Source organism: Pectinophora gossypiella, chromosome 27 (assembly GCF_024362695.1).
Source record: "Pectinophora gossypiella chromosome 27, ilPecGoss1.1, whole genome shotgun sequence".
Lineage (NCBI taxonomy): Eukaryota > Metazoa > Arthropoda > Insecta > Lepidoptera > Gelechiidae > Pectinophora > Pectinophora gossypiella.
This window is the reverse complement of record NC_065430.1, coordinates 6,235,483-6,260,187: the sequence shown is the minus strand read 5'-3', so window position 1 is coordinate 6,260,187 and position 24,705 is coordinate 6,235,483. Positions and strand designations below refer to the sequence as shown.

General features: G+C 40.6%; 1 protein-coding gene across 3 annotated transcripts in view; it reads right to left on the bottom strand.

The window, feature by feature from the left end:
- Positions 1–24,705, bottom strand: part of LOC126378908 (uncharacterized) — an 85,663-nt gene that overhangs the window by 49,273 nt on the left and 11,685 nt on the right. The window lies entirely within an intron of this gene.

The window sequence follows — 24,705 nt, the reverse complement described above, 5'->3', positions numbered from 1 at the left end:
GTATAAGAAAATCAGCGGGCTTAGCACCGTAAGCACGCGAGATCATCTGTCTCTTTCTGTGCAGTACTGTGAGAGAGAGACGGGTGATGTATGTCGAGGCGAGAAAGAGTCGCCGCTTACGGTGCTAAGACTTCAGGTATGCTCAATCCTATGACAAGCCGCCATTGCTAGCCCATTGATGACGTAAGTGTTACCATTAAATTGGTATCTCCAACATTCCAAGGACGTAAATTTTATTATTGAAAATTAAGTGAATTACTGACTAATGTATTTAATTACTATTACTTGTGTAAATTATTAAAACTGTAAGTAAATCTTTGTCTAAAAGTTCAGAATTTTCTTGCAAAGTAAATATAAAAACATTGGTCGTGGGTAATGGCAACGTAGGGTCGGATGACGTCAGCTGGGCTATCCTTGAAATGTTAGCTGTCACTTTTGAACATACCTGGACTTCTTATACCATGCAATCATCATCATCAGCCCATTAACGTCCCCACTGCTGGGGCACGGGCCTTCCCTATGAATGGATAGGGAGATCGGGCCTTAAACCATCACGCGGGCCCAGTGCGGATTGATGGTTATTAACGACTGCTAATGCAGCCGGGACCAACGGCTTAACATGCCTTCCGTAGCACGGAGGAGCTCGAGATGAAAACTTTTTTTTTGTGGTCACCCATCTTATGACCGGCCTTTGCGAAAGTTGCTTAACTTCAACAATCGCAGACCGAGCGCGTTTACCGCTGCGCCACCGAGCTCCTCAAGCATGCAATACCGGAAGTCCATATGTACGTATGTCGCCAACTTACGTAAGTTCTAACTAGATATTTGCAAGGAGACCAAAGATTCTTGGATATTTTATGCGTTCGCGATAGCTTATAGCCTAATTTACAAAATGTTAATTAAATCGTACTTATAAACTTTTTGGCAGAGGGCAGCAGTAACTGTCAGTACTATTCCGAAGCGTAGGACAGGAGTCCTAGTACGGCTTTGAAATAGACTACTCTGGGCGCTATCCCACTCGCGTCAGACAGAGTACTGCGGGGCGGAAGGCAAGAGGGAAACCACTGCTCTATTTTTCCCTAAAAAGTAGCATGAAGAATGCTACACCGACAAGAGCGTGGCTCTTAAATTAGTGATTAAACTTTTTGGCATTATCCAATGACTGCTAACCCCGTTAGGTATAACAAGCATGATTTATATCTGTGTGTGCCTGTTTTAATATGATGATTTTTAATAGTTATGGTACTTCCTAATTTTAAATTATTTTTGACAACCCTAAGCTTCGTAAGGAAACGAATACATTTCTGTCCGCGTATTGTTTCTAAAGTTATTGGCATCATTATGTATTTATTTATTATTCTGAAATGCTTCTCTCTTTCTTTTCGTGTTTTTCCTTTTTTCTTTCGACTTTGACAAGCTCTTTACTTACTAGATACTAATTAAGGTAGAGAAGCGGTTAATGTTACCATGCCTTTATTATACCGGTATAAAATTACAGTAAGGTCAATGTGGGGAAGATTGTCTGGGGTAAAAGACCGTCTATTGCCAATAACTTCTAAATTTGAATAACTAGCGCCTTACGTCTCTGTCGATAAAACAGTCTCTAAAGTCCGTAACAGCCTCCGTGGTCTAGTGGTTAGAGCGTTAGGCTCACGATCTGGAGGTCCGGGTTCGATTCCCGATGGGGACATTGTCGAAATCACTTTGTGAGACTGTCCTTTATTTGGTAAGGACTTTTCAGGCTTGAATCGCCTGATTGTCCGAAAAAGTAAGATGATTCCGTGCTTCGGAAGGCACGTTAAGCCGTTGGTCCCGGCGATTAGCCGTAAAAACACCTCCATCAACCCGCATTGGAGCAGCGTGGGGGAGTATGCGCCATACCCCCTCCGGTTGATTGAGGGGAGGCCTGTGCCCAGCAGTGGGACGTATATAGGCAGTTTATGTAAAGGCGGCCCCGTTGGACAATATTGGCCCTGCAACTCATATTTCAGAACAGTATGCCGGTCTTCCCCACATTGACCTTACCGGATCAATAAGAAATCGGTATTGTAATTTCATACCGGTATGATAACTGTCAATAATTAATAACGATAAACGGCCTCTGTGGTTCAGTGGTTGAGCATTGGGCTCACGATTCGAAGGCCCCGGGTTCGAATCCCGGTGAGGAAATATCACAAAAATCAGGCTGATCACCTGATTGCCCGAAAGTAAGATGATCCGTTCGGAAGGCACGTTAAGCCGTTGGTTCCGGTTACTACTTACTGATGTATGTAAGCAGTCGTTACATGATGTCAGGGGCCTTTGGTGGCTCAATAGTAACCCTGATATCAGAGTTGATGAGGTTGGTAATCCACCTCTCAATCCACACGACAGAAGAAGATTTAATATATTATGTTAATAGATGCTTTAAATAACTTCATGTTTCAAATTCAGTTACATAAACAAACGCACGGGACGAGGAAAATAACATATATTATCTACGTCTACTAGAATAAATATATTCTGGGTTGATCGTGTCTGCAACAGGACCGGAACCTCAGTCTAGATATCTACTTGGCAACAGATCCACATTTTTGCAACAGACAGATTATATTTATAATAATTAAACCACATAATAACGGGTTCTTACCGCGTTTAAATGGGGATATGAGACTTCCGATATTTCGACACTGTTGCAAGTGCCATGATCACGGGATGACTGATGAGATTGGAGTGGAGTAGGTAGATCCATAATTTTCTACGGGCAGACATATCTGTCTACCCTCTTTCTTTGCCGTTTGTTTATGTTTTTGATATGCCCGTGCCCCAACAGTGGGGCCGTTAATGGGCTGATGATGATGATGCTGAAGTATAATAAGACGTTGGTGCTAATTCCTGTAAATACCATCTAATTTTATTATAAGTTATTTCTGTCATTTTCCTATCCGCCGAAAAGAAAAGGGACGGGTAATCGACAAGCATAAAATTTATGGAACACACGTCAATTTTAAGCACAAATCTAAAACAACCGTTTAAAAATTTTACATTGGCCGATAACACTTTGAATCGTCAATTTTTACGTCCCACTGCTGGGCACAGGCCTCCCCTCAATCAACTGGAGGGGGTATGGAGCATACTCTACCGCGCTGCTCCACTGTGGTATAGGTACATTACAAGTTATTTAATAACTAGAGGAACACATTAATAGCAGGCATTTTTATCATTTAGGTACTTAATCTTTAATCTCTAAAAAAAAGAAAGCTGTGGTAGACCAGTTGTTAGAACGGATCAATGATTGTCGAGTCTGTTTTCGAAATCACGTTTGGATCAAAATTGATTATCACGTGCTCAGCGATGAAGGAAAACATCGCGAGGAAACCCACATTCCCGAGAAATGCATTTTCGGAGGTATGTGACCTAAACTGTATTGGGCTGGTTTTCCCTTCGCGGGTTGGAAGGTCAGACAGGTAGGTAGTCGCTTCTGTGAAAAACCGGACCTGTCAAATCTTCAGGTTAGGTAAGCGGACCCTGTGAAAACCGGATAATGCTAGTTACTAGATTTTTCGGCCAACAGCTAGTATGTGTATGGACGACAGATGTCTGTCAATTTCAAGAACACAAAATTCTTAGTAAAGTATCGACCGTGAACTAAATAACAGTGGACGCTTTATTAAATTAAATATGATTCATTAAGCAAAACAGAAAACTGTTGTAATGACATTTTTTTTTATTAATTTTGATAAGCATTGGTTAATGTTACACATTCTTTTTTAAGCTGTCCACACACGGACGCGGCCATAAAATAAAGAGTTATTTATACAAGAATAAAACAGCCTTCGTGGTCTAGTGGTTAGAGCGTTAGGCTCACGATCTGAAGGTCCGGGTTCGATTCCCGTTGGGGACATTGTCGAAATCACTTTGTGAGTCTGTCCTTTGTTTAGTAAGGACTTTTCAGGCTTGAATCACCTGATTGTCCGAAAAAGTAAGATGATTCCGTGCTTCCGAGGCCACGTTAAGCCGTTGGTCTGGGCTATTAGCCGTAAAAACACCTCCACCAACCCACATTGGAGCAGCGTGGTGGAGTATGCTCCATATCCCCCTCCGGTTGATTGAGGGGAGGCCTGTGCCCAGCAGTGGGACTAATATAAGCTGTTTATAGTATGATGATGATGATGACTACGTACTTATAGAAATTCTCCGCCCCACACCAATTTGTATCGGGCGCTAACCTCACCCCCTCTGGGTCTTACTTTAGTCACACCCCGGACGGGGACGTTAATGGGCTGATGATGATGATGACTTTTTTTTGGTCAGGGGTTTTTTAAATTTTTCATTTATTTTTTTTATTTTATCTATAATGTGTTATGCTTAGCATCATTACGGTTATCATTAAAAAAAAAAAAAAAACCTCGCGATCATCGATGTGACATGACAAGTGAGCACATGCTACATCCGTAGACAAAGTAATACATCTGTCCTCCGTTACTGATGTGCCGGTCCTGGGAATATTCCCGAAGTGGGAATTTTCCTGTTGTAACAACTCTTTGATACTAAGGACGTGACCAAAGGACCAAACTATCGCCGATCTCCAATATGGTCACCTGGGTGATACGACCCACAAACCTCCCCTCACCTTACCATAGTGGAATAGATTAAATTCAAATTCAAATTTATTCAGTAGGTCTTCTTCTATCGTATGGGTTGTGAGGTGAATTACCAACTCATCAACCCTGGTGTCAGGGTTGTTATTGAGCCGCCAAAGGGCCTTGACATGGCTCATGTAACGACTACTTACTTACATCAGTAAGTAGTAACCGGGACCAAAGAGCACGGATCATCTTACTTTTTGGACAATCAGGTGATCAGCCTGTAATGTCTTGACCAAACTTGGGATTACAAAGTGATTTTGATGATATGTCCCCACCGGGATTCGAAGCTAGGACCTCCGGATCGTGAGCCGTTATTCAGTAGGCAACATACTTACACTTTGAAGGGCCAGTTTTTACATAACAAACGTCCCATCCGCCTAGAACTATTGCAACTTCTCACAACCTGTAAAGTAGTATAGCCGGGGAAAAGAAGCTTCAAGAAAAATCTTAAAACTGTTCAAAGGTAAATTCTGAATGTCAATGGGAATCTTATAAATTGTAAAAATGTACATTGAAGTGGAAATCTTCCTTTTGTAAAAAATCTTTAATAGTTAGGTGACCAAAGGGCAATAAACTGTCACCGAACAGACCTCCTAGTTACTTTTTTTAATTGTTCTATCGTGTATTTCGATCCTATCTGCCTAAATGTTAAGTAATGAAACTCTTTTTAGATAAGTTTTTTTTTACCGAAGTGGGAATATTCCTAAGAACAGCACATCAACTGTTCGTTACCGACGCATGTAAGTATTTCAAGGGCACAAAATTCGCGGTATTTTGACCCTGTGACTGATGTTCTTAAGTTTTTTTTATACCAAGTTTTTTTTTGCCGTGACTTATTGTAGATTTGCCGCAGATGGCATTAACTACTTGGCCAGACAAATGGGGAGCGCTGAAGGCTCTCACCCGGTACAAAATTTAAGACAACAGGCCCAGTTGGGCGCGAACCTCGGCTCAGAGTGTCGTCTGAGAGGCAAAATACTCGTATTTGACAGAATTAATCGACTCTAGTAAGTCGATAGCGATAAGCGCTGATTGAGGGAAATCGTCGACCACGCCGGCGTGGTCGGTATCGGGGTCCTGAAGTGTTTGGTGTCGCGAGCTGATTGGTTGCCTCTATGGCTAGAGTAATCGGGTCGTCGGGATCGTATATTACGTCCTTCGGACGCCGATACTTTTCAGTACCGTCCCTAAGCGGGATGTATTCGGATTTATACCAAGTAAGTACTTGCATGTTTTTGCGGCTTGACGACGGAATTATACTCTACTGACGACCCGATTACCCATAGAGACAGTGGTGGTGGCACTAGCAAAATATTTAGGTGGTGTAAGACCTCAAAGTGGCACCCCTCAGCCCCTCAAAATACATTTTTTTTTAATCTTTTTATTACAGTTTTATCAGAGACTGATGCTACCCCGATGAGACTCGGTACCAATGAATATGTGTACATATAAGAATATTGAACTTAAGCTATCTTTAAAGCACAGTTAGGACAAGAAAAGGCGCACTTTGTGAACTCTGGCTCCTCTTCTTTTATGTAAACCATCAGCTGTCCTTTTTCCTTTACCCATAGTGTTATTATTATATATGTATAATTATTTAGTTATGTATAACAGTCATTATATATGGGATACATGATATACAGAGTGTTAGTGACATTGTAACGAAAACTTTGAGGGATGATTCAGACTATGATTCTGAGTTGATATCAAGTGGAGTGTCGGAAAAGTATGGAACTGAAAATAATTTTAAAAAAAGTAAACAAAAAAAACATGAATTTTCCGCCAGGAAATTCCACTTGATATCAACTCAGAATCATGGTCTGAATCATCCCCCTCAGTATTCGTTACGAATCGATGTCACTAACACCCTGTATAGGCCGTTTATGTTCCCGCACTCTAATCTTGCGCAGGAAATAAACACGCCAAGTTTAGTGTAGTTACACTTATTTATAGATCAATTCTGCATAACTACACATAACACATTCCCCGAACGTATGACGAATGATTATGCGCATGAGTTTTAGGAACAGATATCCATCCTGTTTTTAATTGGCAAACTGTTTTACGAGGAAAATAACATAATATTTTTTTAATATTGACATAATTTTGACGTGCTTAGCAGTGAAGGAAAACATCGTGAGGAAACACACATTCCCGAGAAAATTCTTTCGGAGGTATGTGACAACCTGTAAGTATTGGGCTGGTTTACCCTTCGCGGGTTGGAAGGTCAGACAGGCAGTCGCTTCTGTAAAAAACCGGACCTGTCAAATCTTCAGGTTAGGTAAGCGGACCCTGTGGAAACGGGGGTTAAAAAGGCCCTGGCCCTGGCCCTGGGGGGTTAAAAAGGCCACATCGAATCACACACACAAAATGTGGTGTGTTTTGTGATATGTCCCCACCGGGATTCGAAATTGAGGCCTCCGGATCGTGAGCCCAACGCTCAACCACGGAGGCCGTTACCGCATTGCTACATATAGTTACATAATGAGGGACTTTCCAATAGAGATGGCGTTGTACATATTTTTCTTCGTTTAACCTTCTAATTTCACGGATAAAAGAGATGCATCTTTCATCTTTGTTTTTGGGTATAATAATGACCCTTTTTATTACACCTAGGCACAATTACATCGGGCAAATGTACTATAAGTAAGTATAAATTAAGTCACGTCAAAAAAAAGTAAAACAAAGATAAACACCATACGACGACGGCCATAACTGAACTAACTTTAAACATAGGTACTTTTATTCATCCATAAAAGCGTTATGCAACGCATTTAACGCGTAAGTATACAGATTAAAAATAATCAGCTTGTTAAAACTTTTATTATATTATGCGCTGAAAAGCTGCTCTACATTTTTTTTATATTAATGTGCGTATGTGTGTGTGCGTGCGTGTGTGTGTGTCTCTCTGTGTGCGTGTGTGGGTTGTGTGTAGAGTTGGGTTCTTACCCGGAAAATTTCCGCGTTTTGGGAATTTTCCCAATTCTGAGGGAAAAAACCCGAAAAATTCCCATTTCAAGGGAAAATATTTTTTATTGCATATATTTGTATTAAAAGTAAGGATTTCCAACAACGACCATTTAAATATAATGTATGCCTACTTATGCCCAATTTATGTTCTGTCGTAGTGTCGTATGAACTCTTAAAACTTAAATTCGTAATATCTATAGAATAGAATAGAATAGAAAAAGTTTATTAAGGTAAACGCTCCTATTACCGCCAGGTTAAGCTATGCTCTGATTACCTCTCAGAAATTAAGTACTTCTGTATTTGCTAGTGCAGCTTATTTATTTTATTTGTATTGTTATGACTGTCTTCTGCTAAATACATCAAGAATTTTTAATTTTGAGTGAATATTTTGGATAAAAAATAATTTTATGTCCGAAAACTCACTTGCCTCTATTACCGCCACATGAATTGCGGTTTTTTTCTATTACCGCCTTTGCTGCATCGAATACCGCCAACGAGATATCTAACCAACTATACAGATACAATAGAATACTTTATTTAAAAAAAGGTTGTTTTAATACCGTATTTTTACCACTGTTAATGTAGTTAATAGATACATAAATTGGGAAGGCACTGTCTCTCAAAATACAGGTTCACCTAGTTTGAAAGACAGCGTTCCAACAAAAACTGTAAACGAACTGTTTTCAATAATCATCATCATCAACAGCCGTATGACGCCCACTGCTGGGCATAGGCCTCCCCCAAGGATCTCCACAACGATCAGTCCTGCGCTGCCCGCATCCAGCGGCTTCCCGCCACCTTCACCAGATCGTCGGTCCACCTTGTAGCAGGCCTACCCACTGAGTGTCGTCCGACACGTGGTCGCCACTCCAGAACCTTTCCGCCCCAGCGGCCGTCGGTTCACCTCGCTATGTGTCCTGCCCACTGCCACTTCAGTTTTGCAATTCTCCGAGCTATGTCGGTGACTTTAGTTCTCCTGCGGATCTCCTCATTTCTGATTCGATCAAGCAGGGAAATACCGAGAATAGCTCTCTCCATTGCCCGCTGAGCGACACCGAGCCTCCTCACGAGACCCATAGTAAGCGGCCACGTCTCACTGCCGTAGGTCATCACTGGCAACACGCGCTGGTCAAAGTAGACTTTCGTCTTGAGACACTGGTATTTTGGACGAGAAGATATTCCGCAGCTTCCCGAACGCTGCCAATCCGAGTTGGATCCGACGAGAGATCTCTTTCTCGAAGTTGGACTTACCTAACTGGATTATTTGTCCTAGGTAAATGTACTGGTCTACAACTTCGAGTGTAACGTTCCCAACCTGAACTGGAGTGGGTGCGACATGGTCGTTGGACATAATTTTTGTCTTTGCTATGTTCATGCTAAGACCCACTCGTTGGGATGCGTTACTGAGATGCTCGAGCATGGTGTTCAGGTCTTCCAGAGTCTCAGCTATTACGATTATATCATCGGCAAATCAAAGGTGCGTCAGGTACTCACCGTTGATGTTGATGCCAAATCCTTTCCGGTCCAAAAGCTTAAAAATATCCTCCTATGCAGCAGTGAACAGTTTCGGAGAGATGACATCTCCCTGTCTCACTCCTCGCTGCAGTTGGATCGGATTAGAGCTCTGGTTCTGTACTCGAACTGACATAGTGGCATTTTGGAAGAGGTCCCTTAGCTTTTCGATGTACCTATGGTCCACTTGGCACCTCTGAAGACACTGCAACACCGCTCAGGTCTCCCTTTCTCATAGTCCACAAACGCCAAGCAAAGTGGCAGATTATACTCTTCGGTCTTCTGTATAACCTGCCGCAGCGTATGGATGTGGTCTATGGTGCTAAAGCCTTTTCGGAAACCGGCTTGTTCGGGAGGCTGGAAGTCGTCAAACCTGCAAGCGAGACGATTCGTAATGACCCTCGAAAACAACTTGTAGACATGGCTCAGAAGCGAGATAGGTCTGTAGTTCTTCAGTAGGGCTTTATCACCTTTCTTGAAGAACAGGATCACCTCGCTTCCGCTCTATGCCCTCGGCGTTTTGCCCTGAAATATGACTGAATTGAAGAGCCTCTGGAGGGCTTTGAGTATTGGCGTTCCGCCCGTTCTCAGAAGTTCTGCTGTGATTCCGTCATCTCCTGCCGCTTTGCTGTTTTTGAGCTGTTTGAGGGCCATCCTAATCTCGTACAGGCTGACGTCCGGGATATCTTCAGTGTAGTGTCGGGTAAGCTGGGCTCTAGGGTTTCGAGCCATGCTTTCGCCTGATGTTTTCGTGGAATATAGCTGTCTATAGAAACTCTCAATCTCCCTCAGGATTTCGGGAGTTGACGAAATGATTCTGTATGAAGAGTTTTCAATAAACTTTATTATTATTGTTATTTTTTTATTAAATGAATTATAACAAACTACAGAAAAATCTTTTGGTTTCATAAATTTATATACATAGTTGACGTCTGTCTCTGTCCATCCGTCTGTCTCTGTCCGTCCGTCTGTCCATCCGTCTGTCTCTGTCTATCCGTCTGTCTCTGCCGGTCCGTCTGTCTCTGTCTATCCGTCTGTCTCTGTTCGTCCGTCTGTCCATGTCGAATAAGTGAGGGCAGTGAATGTGTTAGTGTTGGTAAGTATGGCATATTTACATTATTATTGTATAAAATGTAGCATACAAAAGGAACCAGCAGAAACATTACATCATATATTGGGTAATTAGACTCATAATAATGTACTAGAATTAAAAGTAATGTGTGGAAGACGAAAACATTTTTGCGTAAGAAAATACACTTAGAGAATGGTCGCCGATAGTTAAGAATATGGATATGACAAACGATTTTACGCCATAGACTACTGTTTTTAAAAGCTCGCGTATGTAATAAGGAATAATTTAGATTTAAATACAAGTAAAGGCAAAAACGTGCAACCTTGTCGAGAGTGAATATTGACAAACACACATTTAAGATCGGATTGTTTTGGGAAGAAGATATAATCAGGCAATTACAGTTAATCTGCATCAATGTAAGAGAAAATAAAAAGAACACAATTAAGAATTTTAAAATATTACAAATATTAAAAACAGTGCTTTGAGGCAGACCTGTCCGGGAAGCCGGAAAGTTTGTTATTAGGTGGCTCTTTTTGCAGCTTGGTTAGAGACGTTTCTGAGGTTACTCTCAAGACGGAGCTTGTTTCAGATCTTCTCATGAAAATGTTGCCGTTCGACGTCCAAACAAATTTGAACTTCAGTTCGTTACCCACCGAACGTGCCTTGCTAAATAGGATTCGGTTTGCTTTAGTTAAGTGTTCGTTGACGAAGACTTTTCGTGGAGTTCCCGGTACCTCGAGCATGTCGGAAGTGAGGCCGCGGCGCACACGCGCAGCCCGCAGCAAACGGTCGCGCGGCGCCCGCCTGGTCAGCGTCACGATAACCGGACGCGGCCGCTCCGAGCCGCCCACGTCGCCCGCGCCGCCACCTCGAACGCCTACACGCCTCACGTCGTCGATATCGCGTGGGTCCAACTCTACACCAAGTTTGGTTGTCATTATCGAAACAATATGTTCTAGGTTTTCTCCACTCTGCTCCGGAACACCCGTGATCTCTACGTCTTTCAGAAATTGACGCTGCTGTTGATAGGAAATTTCTTGTCGCAGTTCGGAAACTTCAGCACGGAGAGAGGAGACTTCTTCCTTGTACTTATTGAGTTCTCGGAGTTCAACCTTGATATCTGTAATTTCCTTTCGAAATTGCTCTATGTCTTCGGAGGTAGAGGAGAGAGACTTTGTAAATTCTCCCATTTCAGTTCTCATCTTGTGGAAAGCATCTTCTAGGAGAGAGAATGAATTGCGAAGAAAAGTTAGCATGTCTGCAGGCGGAGGGGAGTTAGAGTGCGGGTCCACAAAGTCGGGGACGGAGTCTTCTCCCTCTGCCTGCTCAAACCTTCCTGGTTTCTGAGAGGAGCTACTCTTAGAGGTCGTGTCCGAGGCTAATTGTTTTTTCTTTGATTTACATGAAGGGCAGCGATAAGCATTCCCGCGAGCGAGCCTGCTATCCTCTCTTGATAAAGTTAAGCAGCTTTGATGAAATACTTGGGGGCAGGTGCAGCAAACAATAGTAGTTTTATCTTCATTTTTAATTATGTTTTTGCAAGAGCCGCACAACATGTTGACAAGTTTTCATAAAATTGATGTTGAAATTAACAGTGGATCCCTCTAGCGAGAGACTTGGGAAACGCTTAAGGAAGCTTTTATAAGGAACAGGACTTTTAGTTAGAAGTTCAAAATATGAGGTAACAGATGTCGCTGCACGTTTGAAAAATCGATGTAAGTAAAGATAGTAGTGTATCTTTTTTAGAATTTTTGAGGTTATTTCGACCAATTAATCACACACACTGAATAAGTTACGCACACAGTTCAAGATGCAGATACTTATAGATCATGCACAGACAAAAGTTAGCGAAGCACCGTACCCAAGCATAGGAAAAGTCAACTAAAAGTACACTTTCTGTCGGAAGAATAAATGTTTGAATTTTATTAGAATGCGTGATGTAAACACTGAGATAACACTTGTGCCGACGCGTCACTTTACTTAGTAAGTAATTATGATATTTAACTTTGATGATAAACACTAAATGTAATTATTGTTTAAATTAAACTTTTGTGGTTAAAAAAGAAGTGTTTGGCAGTAAAGCGCCACCTAGCGAAAAAAAGAATGGATAAACACCATATATACTGTTTCAGTGACATAGCTAAATTCTTAATACATTATTTCTCAAAGATAAACGCTACCCATTTATGGATAACGTAGACATATCAGAAGAAATTGATAATACCTCAGATATTAAATGTGAGACCATCAAACCAGAAAATTGTTATACCTTTTTTGGACAAAACAACAACTTTAAATTACTCACTTTCAACATTAGAAGTATCAACAAAAACTTTGATACTTTCCTGGTGCTTCTGTATCGTCTTAAGACTGAGTTTGATATAATTGTTTTGACTGAATGTAGATTGGAACCTACCAGCATCGTAGGTCAAATACCCGGCTACTGCTGTTTCTCGACTCTTAACAACATTAACCAGAATGGAGGTGTGGTCATATATGTTAAAGATAGCTATAATCCATCTGTAACGGAACCATCATTTCCCGAAGCATGCTGTCTTTCTGTAGAAATTCCTGATGTTGGTACGGTTTTAGGCATTTATCGATCTCCCTCCTTCAATTATACTAACAGCTTCATTTATTCACTAGACGATTTCCTTACTTTGCATAAAAAATCGCCTTGTGTGATATTAGCCGGCGATATTAATATAGACCTATTATCAACAGACAAGCAGAAACATGATCCATCAAAGTACCTCTCTTTAACGGCACAGCACGGTCTTTTGCCGGCCATTTCAAAACCCACTAGAAAGGACGCTTGCTTAGATCATATCTTCATTTCTTGCAATGCTCAAGCTCTAGGCGCAGTCTGTACTACGGATGTGACCGATCACAGCTTGGTTATGCTAGAGTTAGAGTCACAAAAAAAGAAACGAGACAAAAATCGAATGAGAACAATAACTGATTTTGAAGAAGTAGCAAATGAACTTAAAACTACAAACTGGAGTACCGTTTTTGAAAAACTGGACGTTGACGAAGCTGTCGGAGCTTTCTTACGTATCCTAAACGACAGTGTTAGCAAGCACACTAAGCTTAAACGCGTAAGTCGCTCAAAATTTAATTTGGCTCCGTGGGTTACTCCCGGTCTACTTCGTTGTATCCGCCACAGAGACCATCTTAGCTCATTAGCGAAGCAACACCCTAATGATTCTATTCTAAAACTATCATTCAAGCGTTACAGAAACTTTTGTAACAACCTTCTACGCAGAATCAAGTCTCAACACGATACTTGCGAAATAGAAACCAACAAAAGGGATCCAAAAACTCTATGGCGTTCGATTAAAACCATCTGCCATATTCCACCCAAACGTGCTTCACAAGCTCACGATCTTCTTAAGGTAGATAGTAGTCCTTTGGCGTCTTTAAATATTTGTAATACATTTTTCGCGACAGTTGGACAAAATCTAGCTCAAAATATAATGAACCAAACGGGTGAAACTGAAGAAACTCTCGCTGCCAATCTGTCTTATGAAGGTCCTGCTCATTCATTCTTCCTGTCTCCTACTGACGAGCAAGAAGTTTCTAATATTATTTTCAGTCTAAAAAATAACTCTGCCCCTGGTCTTGATAGTTTCACCAACACGCTTCTTAAATCTACTGCACACGTTATTATTGAGCCCCTCACTTATATATTTAACACTAGTCTTTCAACAGGCAAGTTCCCGAAGGCTTGGAAAGTAGCGGTAGTGTCTCCAATACATAAGGACGGTGCAAGTGACGTTCCTAGTAATTACCGCCCAATTTCACTTCTCAGCGTACTGTCTAAGCTTTTAGAAAAGATCGTCAACAAACGCCTTGTGGACTTCTTGGAAAAGAATCACCTCCTTTCAACAAGACAGTTTGGTTTTAGACGTGGCAAATCCACAGAAGACGCCGTCCGGCTACTCACAGACCTCATCTCCTCTTATTTAGACAACAATAAGAAATGTGTTGGAGTATTTTTAGACTTGGCTAAGGCTTTTGACACTGTCTCAGTGCCTATTTTATTAGCGAAATTAGAAGGACTTGGGATCAGAGGAATTCCACTGAAATGGTTTCAAAGTTATCTCTCGGATAGGAAGCAAATGGTCAAAATTGACGCCAATACTAGTGATTCCTTACCAACTGCATTCGGGGTTCCACAAGGCAGCATTTTAGGGCCAACTCTCTTCTTGACGTACATTAATGATATACATAGTTTAAACTTAACCTCTGCAGAGATCATTTGTTACGCGAATGATACGGTGGTCCTTTTTAATGGCAAAAATTGGGCAAATGTATTTGAGTCTGCCGAAGTGGGCATGGCTACAATGTCGAAATGGCTGCAGCATAATCTCCTAACCCTTAATACTAAAAAAACTAAATACCTATGCTTCCATAAAACAGCAGCCTCAGCTCCAACACTAGCTAACGATATAAAAGTCCATTCCTGTAATTTTTCAATCTCTAACCAGTTTCCGTGTAATTGTGATAAGATGGAAAGAATAAACGAAATAAAATATCTAGGTATAATTATTGATGAACGCTTAACTTTCGAAAATCATATACTAAACTTATGCAAAAGAGTTCGTAAACTAATAGGAATAATGATAAAGCTTAGAAGTGCGGCAAGTTTAAATATCCAAAAACTAGTTTATTTTGCTGTCTGTCAATCCATCATCACTTACTGTATTAGTATCTGGGGGGGAGCGGCCAAATCGATTTTGATCGATTTGGAGCGTGCTCAACGTGGTTTGCTGAAAGTTATGCTTAAGAAGCCTTACAGATACTCTACTTGTGATCTGTATAAAGAGGCAGACGTCTTAAGCGTGCGTCAATTATATATCCTAAACACCAGTCTTATCACACATAAATCTACACTGAGCTCAACAGATTATCCCTCTCTCATTGCTAAACGGGTTTACAATATAAAAGTCCCTCTGGTATATACAAGTTTTGCCCAACGTCTGGGACACTATGCTCGGGCTAAAATCTATAACACAGTTGCTAACCACTGTGACATCAAATCCAGCACTGTTAGGGCTGCAAAACTCTCAATTGTAACATGGTTAAAGTCCCTTGACTATGATACTACGGAATCACTTTTACATCCTTGCATCTAATATCTTCTACCTTCTTTTAAAAATACTTGCGTAACATACTCGTTCATAACATACCTACATACAAACTCACACATACTTATATTCACATACATAAATTGGAAAAACGTACACCCTCACACACATAAAATTATCCTAACTCTGACCCCCACACATACACTCTCACATACATAAATACATATGCACTTATTTTGATACTGACTTATTATTGTTATGATTACTTCTACTATTACACTGGCATACACTAAACTCGTATACTCACACATTCATATTGCTACTTAACACACACCCTTCGCTCTAATACTTAGATGTAGGTAAGTTTAATTTTAAGTTTCCTTTGGCAAAATATGCGCCAATATCACATCTACCCATTTTTTTACGGTTTCCCAAGATACAGGCTCCGCCTAGTTTGGGAACCTCTGTTCATTTGGATATATTTTTAATATAAGTACTCATCCTATTTTATGTGCCAATTTGTATTGTTTTCTGGTAATAAAAACATTTTTCATTTTCATTTCATTTTCATTTCATCCGTCTGTTTCTGTCCGTCCATCTGTCTCTGTCCATCCGTCTGTCTCTGTCTGTCCTTCTGTCTCTGTCTATCCGTCTGTCTCTGTCCGTCCGTCTGTCTCTGCCTGTCCTTCTGTCTCTGTATGTTCTTCTGTCTCTGTCCGTCCGTCTGCCCCTGTCCGTCCGTCTGTCTCTATCTGTCCGTCCGTTTCGGTCTGTCCGTCCGTCTGTCTCTATCTGTCCGGCCGTTTCGGTCTGTCCGTCCGTCTCTGTCAGTCCGAAGAATAATGCATCACCCTGTCTATAAATCAAAAGAGGGAATCTATGGTGGTGGTAATAGAAACATGTATGTAATTTCTGTGTTTCAATTTCCGCCACATAAAAAATAGCCTTAAGAAAACAAATAAATATTCAAAATGAGAGCTACTTATGTAATAACCATTTTCAAAGCATATTTTAATAAATATACAAAGTATTTAAATTAGAAATTCATAATTACTTCAACTTCTTGTTCATACATTTCTGAAAAAAATACGTTAACTTATATGCAGCACAGGATACTTGAATTCCACCAAATTTGTGGCGTTAATAGATTTTAATATAGTTCATGAACCATACTATAAAATTAGATGATAACATTATGAACGATTGGGCATGTTACCTTAAATAACTAAAAAATACAAATATCATACAAATATCGATCGCCGCCATAGGTGGCGGTAATAGTAACCAAACTGCAAATGTATGCTTCTATCACCGCCACATTTTAAAACTCAAATTAATCAGTTAAAACTAACACAAATGTCAAATATAGCATGCTTTCTCAGTTCTTAAACGTATTAACAAGTAGTTATCGGACACAAAACCTTAAGAAAAAAATGTTGTTTGCTTATGCATTTCAGTAGTGGCTTGTATGGAGCGCGTTGCTTGCGCGGACACTGCACACTTACAGACCAATCACAAATTAGACTGTTGTTGCCCACGCTCAGCGGTATGTTCATTTCATGGTCAATTAATACATGTATCTTTTGACATTTGAATCAATTTTCTATCTCAGACACAATTCAAAATATCCGTAATTTAAAAAAGGTGGCGGTAAACGATGTCGATTTTTGGGTGGCGTTAATAGGAGCGTTTACCTTATAAAAGGACGCCACACACAAAAAAAAAGACAACAACATCATTATCAAATTTCCACTAAAACAATTACAAAAAAGCAAGACGGATGTTTGTCGAAATGACCATAAGGTGGTGGTGGACGTCCTGAGATAAAAGGGCCTCACTCAGCACAAGTCGCGGCGTGAACCACGACGCTGATATTATGTGGACCCTGTTGGATGACGCACGAACATCGTATTTCATAAACATGTGTTAATGGTGTATATATTCAAATTCAATTCCAAAATATACATTATAATATATACCAAATTATATTAATAGAATTAATAGAATTAGAGTGTACATAGACAAATATTATCGCAAAGATGTATACGTAAATACTTAAGGTTAGAATAAAAAAAAAAGAAAGTTATTAATATAGGTAAAACTAGTAAACAAATGTAATAATATAAACAAATACGAATTCCATGAATGTGTATTGTGTAGTCTGTCTGTGTTAGTACCTATATGTATATTGCGCGCGCCGCATCCCGATTCTAGCTCGGTCGGTAAAGTAGTTTGGTTACTACTAGTACTTACAAACAAAATATTTTTTTTCATTCGACCGCCGCGCCGCCGAACGGGCACGACGTGTTCCTAAAGTAAAGCGAAATTATATATTTGTAATAGAATTGCGTATATTAATTAAAAAGAAAAAATAAAGTGAATCAAATAAAGAAAATATTATACATTAACCAAATTAGAAACAATAAATTACGTCCAATACACTCAACAACATCCATAGTAAATAATAGAAACGTGCAGTCGTTTGAAAACCCCAATAAACAATCCATGAGGTAAGCCAAAACAAAATAAGTCTAGTGTTTTATGCTTAAAGTACCTACCTATACTATCCACTTATATTGAATAAGCATGTACTTACTTGTTATTTTTGATTGACGGATAATATAAAGCCTGTGTACAATATTGCGATTACTTTTCAGACCATGCAAACATTACCCGAAGGAAAATAATAATAATCATGAATCATGACAAAGGTTGTGTCGCCGCATCCAGCCCGCTAGGAGGACTCCGCCACGTTGACGTGTCGAAACCAATTAGGTAAAATATTAATTAGCTTAATAGTTGCATATCTAGGAGATAGCATTTGTACTTTGATTTAAAGCTGTAAATTGTTTTTTGTATCTTTTGAATGGAATGTTCGATTTTAATAATTCCGTGCAAAGATACCTACATATTATAGGATATACTAAGTAAGATGATCCGTGCTTCGGAAGGCACGTTAAGCCGTTGGTCCCGGTTACTACTTACTGATGTAAGTAAGTAGTCGTTACATGAGCCATGTCAGGGGACTTTGGCGGCTCAATAGTAACCCTGACACCAGGGTTGATGAGGTGGGTAATTCACCTCACAACCCACACGATAGAAGAAGAAGAAGAATAGGATATACTGGGTGTTAGTGACATGGTAACGAAGACTTTGAGGGATGATTCAGACCATGATTCTGAGTTGATATGCAAAAGCATGGAACTAAAAAAAATAAAAAAATACAAAATATTACATGAATTTTCCAGAATCATAGCCTGAACCATCATCCTCTGTATTCGTTATGTTGTCACTAATACCCATACCTAATTGTATGGCTACCTGTATGTACTTGTACGGGGTGTAAGTGACATCGTAACGAATACTGAGAGGCATGATTAAGCTCATTATTCTGAGTTAATATGAATTGGAATTTTCCATCGCAAAAGTATATAATTGAAAATTAATTACAAAACAAACTAAAAAGGGTGAATAGGCATTTTCTGGGTAAGCTCGTTCCAACGTCGATCTCTTCTTTTTGTGGAAGAACGAAGTCAAGAGCAAACCCATCTTAATTAAAAAAAAAAAACATGAATTTTGCGACGAAAAATTCCACTTGATATTAACTCAGAATCATGGTCTGAATCATCTCCGTCAGTATTCGTTACAATGTCACTAACATTCTGTATAGGATGTTTTTGGCACGAGAGAATGTCATCATCGAGGAGCAACATGGTTTTGTGCCAAGGAGGTCAACAGTTACCAACTTATTCTGTTGCTTGGACACATGGACAAGAAATTGGGAGGCACGAATACCTACATATATTATTTACTTGGACTATGAAAAAGCTTTTGATCGAGTTCCTGTCACACGATTGATTGCTAAATTAGAGCTCTTTGGAATCAAGAGGCAATCTCTTGAAGTGGATTGAAGACTTCCTTGTCAAAGCGCACCTTCTCTGTGCGCATCGGAGAATCATACTCTGTTCCCAGAAAATCCTCAGCTGTGTGCCGCAGGGATCGGTGTTAGGACCAATTTTATTGAGTATCCACCTTACAGATCTTAAACATGTTATCATGTCTGATATATCACTCTTTGCAGATGACACGAAAATAATGGGGAATCCACTCACATATGTATAAACTGCCTATATACGTCCCACTAACGAGCTTAACGCTCTAACCACTAGACCACGCAGGCTGTTGTGTTGGGAATCCACTTATTAGCCATAATATAATCCAAGTTGATCTGAATAGAGTAATTGCTTGGACCCGAGATAAGCTAATCACATTGAACGTGGACAAATTAAATGCACTTCTTCTTCTTTGCGAGTCGATGGCGATCGAAGCTAAATTTTTGCTGACCAATAATTGGCCACGCTTACGGCATTGTCAGTGGCTTCGTACAGGTCTTCAATAGTGCAGGTGTTAGGGCACTTAGGACAGCACAAAAGGTGAGCCATAGTTTGTGGTGATACTCCACACTCGCAATCATCGCAACCATCAACCAGGTATCCCCACCTGCAGAGATTATCCTTGCAGCGGCCAACCTGTGTCCGGAGCCTATTTAAAGACTTCCATGTGGGCCACGCTAGATGCCTAGATGCAGATGCCTAGATGCACGCTAGATACCATATTAAATGCACTGTGATGCGTGTTGACAGTAACAACCCCTCGTTGAATTACACCATTGACTCAAAACCTCTAGAGTGTGTTAAAAAACAAAAGGACCTTGGCATAACGATAACACAATACATAATCTAAAGTGAGACGAACAATTATTGGAACCACTAAGAAGACTAACTCCCTCCTATACATAATAGAAAGCTTTTTACTATATAGATAAGGAATTGTTTCTTAGGCTTTACAAAACTTACGTGAGACCGCTGTTAGAACATGGGTTTCAAATATGGAGACCTTACTATCGGAAGGACATTGCACTACTAGAGAGAGTCCAAAGAAGAGCAACAAAGATAGTGACAGTCCTGGCCGGCCGGAGTGGACCCCAGCGGGAGCTGCAGGACTGTCACCTCTGGCTTGCCTTCATTGGCCGGCCAGAGTGGGGAGTTAGAGCTATACGCTCGCAGGGTGGCAGTGAAAGATGCTTAAGTCGCAGAAAGCGGTGTACACCTCTTGCCACCCTGAGCTGCTCACAACCATGTTGCTGCCTTGCCGTCCAGTCGCGTCGGCTAGATAAGTGGATCCAGTGAGTGGCGAGTCACCGCCTGCCCAATGTATCTCTGTTATTAACATTGGTCGAGCAGGCCCCATAGTCCCCCATAGCCCCAGTATCCCGGTTCACTAACCCGCTACCCAATAGCCCAGTTCCTTTTGTTCCCATAATCTTCAATAGTCTGCAATAGTCAACACGAACCGGGGATTGTCTTTGGGCGCACTCCCATAGTGCATACAGGGATAGTCGCCGGTTGGTGTCACAACACATTTAGATTAAATTATCTTAAGGGGCCTCTACGTGTTGGCTTTGGCCCCACACACGCGTTTCAAAAGTCCGGGACTCCATAGGCCCCAGACATGGAAACGACATACAAATAATAATAAGATTATAAGTAAATAATTAAATTAAAAAAATATTTTCCCATAATTCGGGAATTTTTCGGGTGTTTATTTTATTTTCCCATATTTTCCCGATATTTTTTCTTTCCCACCCAATTTTTTCTTTCCCTGCCCATCACTAGTTGTGTGTGTGTTTGTGTGCGTGTATGTATATGGTTGTATGCGAGTGTGCATGCGTGTGCGCGTGTATTTGTTTGTGTGTGTGTGTATGTGTTGGGCCGCACGTATATGCGAGCGTGTGCGTTCGTGTGTGTGTGCGTGCGTGTTTGTGTCTCTGTGTGCGTGTGTGGGTGTGCGCGTGTGTTTGTGTGCGTGTATGTATATGGTTGTATGCGAGTGTGCATGCGTGTGCGTGTGTATGTGCGTGTGTGTGTGTGTGCGTGTGTGTGTGTATGTGTGTGCGTGCGTGTGACTATAGCTAACTGAAAGTGTTCTATTGTTTTTGTTCGCTCCCAATCTAGCGTACAGCCCGTGGTCCACTGGTTCCTGGTCCCTGGTGTCCCGGGGTCACATTACCGGGGCTTCGCACCCGCGACATTACGATGCACACGCCTTCTCCGAACTCGCCTATCAGGGTTCAAACTTAAAAGCACGTGTCTAAACAGTACAGAGCAACAAATCTATAAATTGTGTTTACTTAAACTGACGATTGACGACTACCGTACTTCTTACTAGAATAGAACGCGGGACTTTCCTGTCTAGTTCCTGAACAAGAATACAGATGGCGCTGTACAGGTCTTCTATCATGTGGGTGGAGTACCAAGCCCATCAACCCTGGTGCCAGGGTTACTATTGAGCCGCCAAAGGCCCCTGACATGGCTCATGTAACGACTACTTACTTACATAAGTAGTAACCGGGACCGACGGCTTAACGTGCCTTCTGAAGCACGGATCATCTTACTTTCGAACAATCTGGTGATCAGCCAGTAATGTCCGAACCAAACTAGGGATCACAAAGTGATTAACATGATATGTCCCCACCGGGAATAGAACCCGGGACCTCCGGATAGTGAGCCCAGCGCTCAACCACTGCAACAACAATTTGGTAAAAAACTGCATAAAAATTTTAGAAAATAAGACGGACAGACGAACGGACAAGAAAGTGATCCCATAAGGGTTCCGTTTTAACGTTTAAGGTTCGGAACCCTAAAAATATACTAGATAAAAGACGTAACTTTAACTTAACTTTACATGAGAGACAATGGTGCTAATTCCTGTAAATACCATCTAATTTTAATTTAAGTTATATCTGTCATTTTCTTATCCGCCGAAAAGGAAAGGGACGGGTAATCGACAAGCATAAAATTTATGGAACACACGTCAATTTTAAGCACAAATCTAAACCAACCGTCTAAAAATTTTACATCCGTCAATAACCCGACACAGTTAAGTAGACAGCACGTCAAACGGATTGCATACCAGCGACGTACCTTTTGATTCGCCCGGGTTATTCATTCATTTACTCATTCTTCCTAAAATTAAGAGCTGTGAATCATCCGTCCCTTTCCTTTTCGACGGATATGAAAATGACGGATATAACTTAAAATAAAATTAGGCGGTGTCTGCAGGAATCGGGGCCATTATGTGTTTTTTTTTAAACGAGGTTATTTGTATGAAGTGTCCGGGGTTGAAGTACCTATGAACTTTTTTTCGAAACCTCTTGCTTCGATGTCTTTTCACCGTACCTATTTTTATGTAAGTATGTTGGGTGCAATTTTTTTTCGTGTTTTTTTTTTCAAATAATTACAACCTAATGTTTCAATAGAGTTGAGTGACATCAAAAATAGCCCAGTGTTCTTTGCCAACAAGTGGCGTGACTCTGATTATTCAACACCAGTTAATTTTACACTGCACACTCGTTTAGCGAATGGTTATCGGTCAGTAAGTCAAACTAACAACACATATACATACGTATATTGTCTCTCTTCAGAACTCCGATAACGACCCCGCCGGCGTGGTCGACGACTTCCCTCATTCAGCGCTTATCGCTATCGACCCACTAGGGTCGATTAATTCTTTCAAATATTCTTCCTCTCAGACGACACCCTGAGCCGAGAGTCGTCAACTGGGCACCCTCAGGCCTATTGTCTTAAATTTTGTACCGAGTGAGAGCCCTCAGCGCTCTCCATTTGTCCGGCCAAGTAGTTAATGGCATCTGCGGCAAATCTACAATAAAACACGTCAAAAAAAGAACTCCAGAATCAGAATCAGAATCATTTATTCAACGTAATTATCATGGATAAACTTGTTGAAGGTCAATGTAACATTTTGAATTTACGTCATTTCGCAAGGTGTTATGGCTGAGGAGAAGAAATGACAAGAAACTGCAACAGCAACACATCTTTTAAATCAATGAGGGTACATTACAAGTTATTTAATAACTAGAGGAACACATTTAATACCAGACATGTTTATCATTTAGGTAATCATTAATCTTATAATAAGCTTTTTTACATAAAGTAAGCTTCACGTGAGCTTTAAATTTATTCTCTGACAAATTTAAACTCCCATGCATGCATCCGAGTAATATGTTGTACATAAATGAAAGCATTTATTAACATTTAAATATATGACATCATTTGCTTTTACATAATGGGGTGTATTCATTGTAAACACGATTATACACAATAATGTAACTTACAAGTGAACATAATACGGGCGTTCAGGGTAAAATTGAACTGTGTATGTTAGATATGAAACAATGTCTGTCTTGTATTTGAATCCTTATTATTAATTTAACATATTTTCATCAGAGATCCTTACTCTTACTAGGGGGCGGGTAAGGATCATAACAATGGCCCTGATTGTCCGAAAGTAAGACGATCCGTGCTTCGGAAGGCACGTAAAGCCGTTAGTCCCGGTTACTACTTACTGATGTAAGTACGTAGTCGTTATATGAGACATGCCAGGGGCTTTTGGCGGCTCAATAGTAACCCTTACACCAGGGTTGATGAGGTTAGTACTCCACCTCACAACCCACACGATAGAAGAATGGCCCTCATGGGGCATTGCAGACTCAACAAGCACCTACATAGAATGGAGCTGACCGAGTCCCCTTTATGCAGATTCTGTTTAAAGGAGGATGAGACGCCATTACACCTGCTGTGCAGCTGTGAGGCTCTCATACACAGTAGAAGCTGAGCACTGGGGGCCACATAATGGATCCCCAGGAGGTCATGGAGCTTCCTCCCAAAAAGACGCTCGATCTAATCGAACGGATTGGTCTAGAGGAGGAGTTTTAAATATATGTAGGGATTTGGTCACAATATATCTAGCTAGGTCGCAGTGTTCGGGTTACATTAGTTCGAGCCCTCTCTAATACAAATAATTTATAAATAATTAATTTAACATAACATAACGCGGCATCCCGCCTGCGTCCCCTAGGTGTAGAGTAAACAGGGTGTTAGTGAAATCGTAACGAATTGAGGGGAATGATTCAGTCCATGATTCTGAGCTAATATCAAGTGGAATTTTCCGTAGCAAATTCATGACTTTTTGATTTTTTTTTAATCAGCTGAATCATTCCCCTGAGTATTTGTTACGATGTCACTAACATCCCGTACAAGTAAGCACGTACAGATAGCCGTACAATACATAATGGGTGTTAGTGACATCGTAACCAATACTGAGGGGGGTGATTCAGACCATGATTCTGAGTTGATGAAAATTTTTGTATGTTTTTGAATTATTTTCAGTTCTATAATTTTGTGACGGAAAACTCCACTTGACGAACTCAGAATTATGTTCTGAATCATCCCCCTGAGTATTGGTTACGTTCTCACTGACACCCGTATACCACACACTAGGTAAGCGGTAAGTGCCATGTAAGTAATTAAAAATTCTGGAAATCACGTGATATCAATTATCTATAATCCAAACA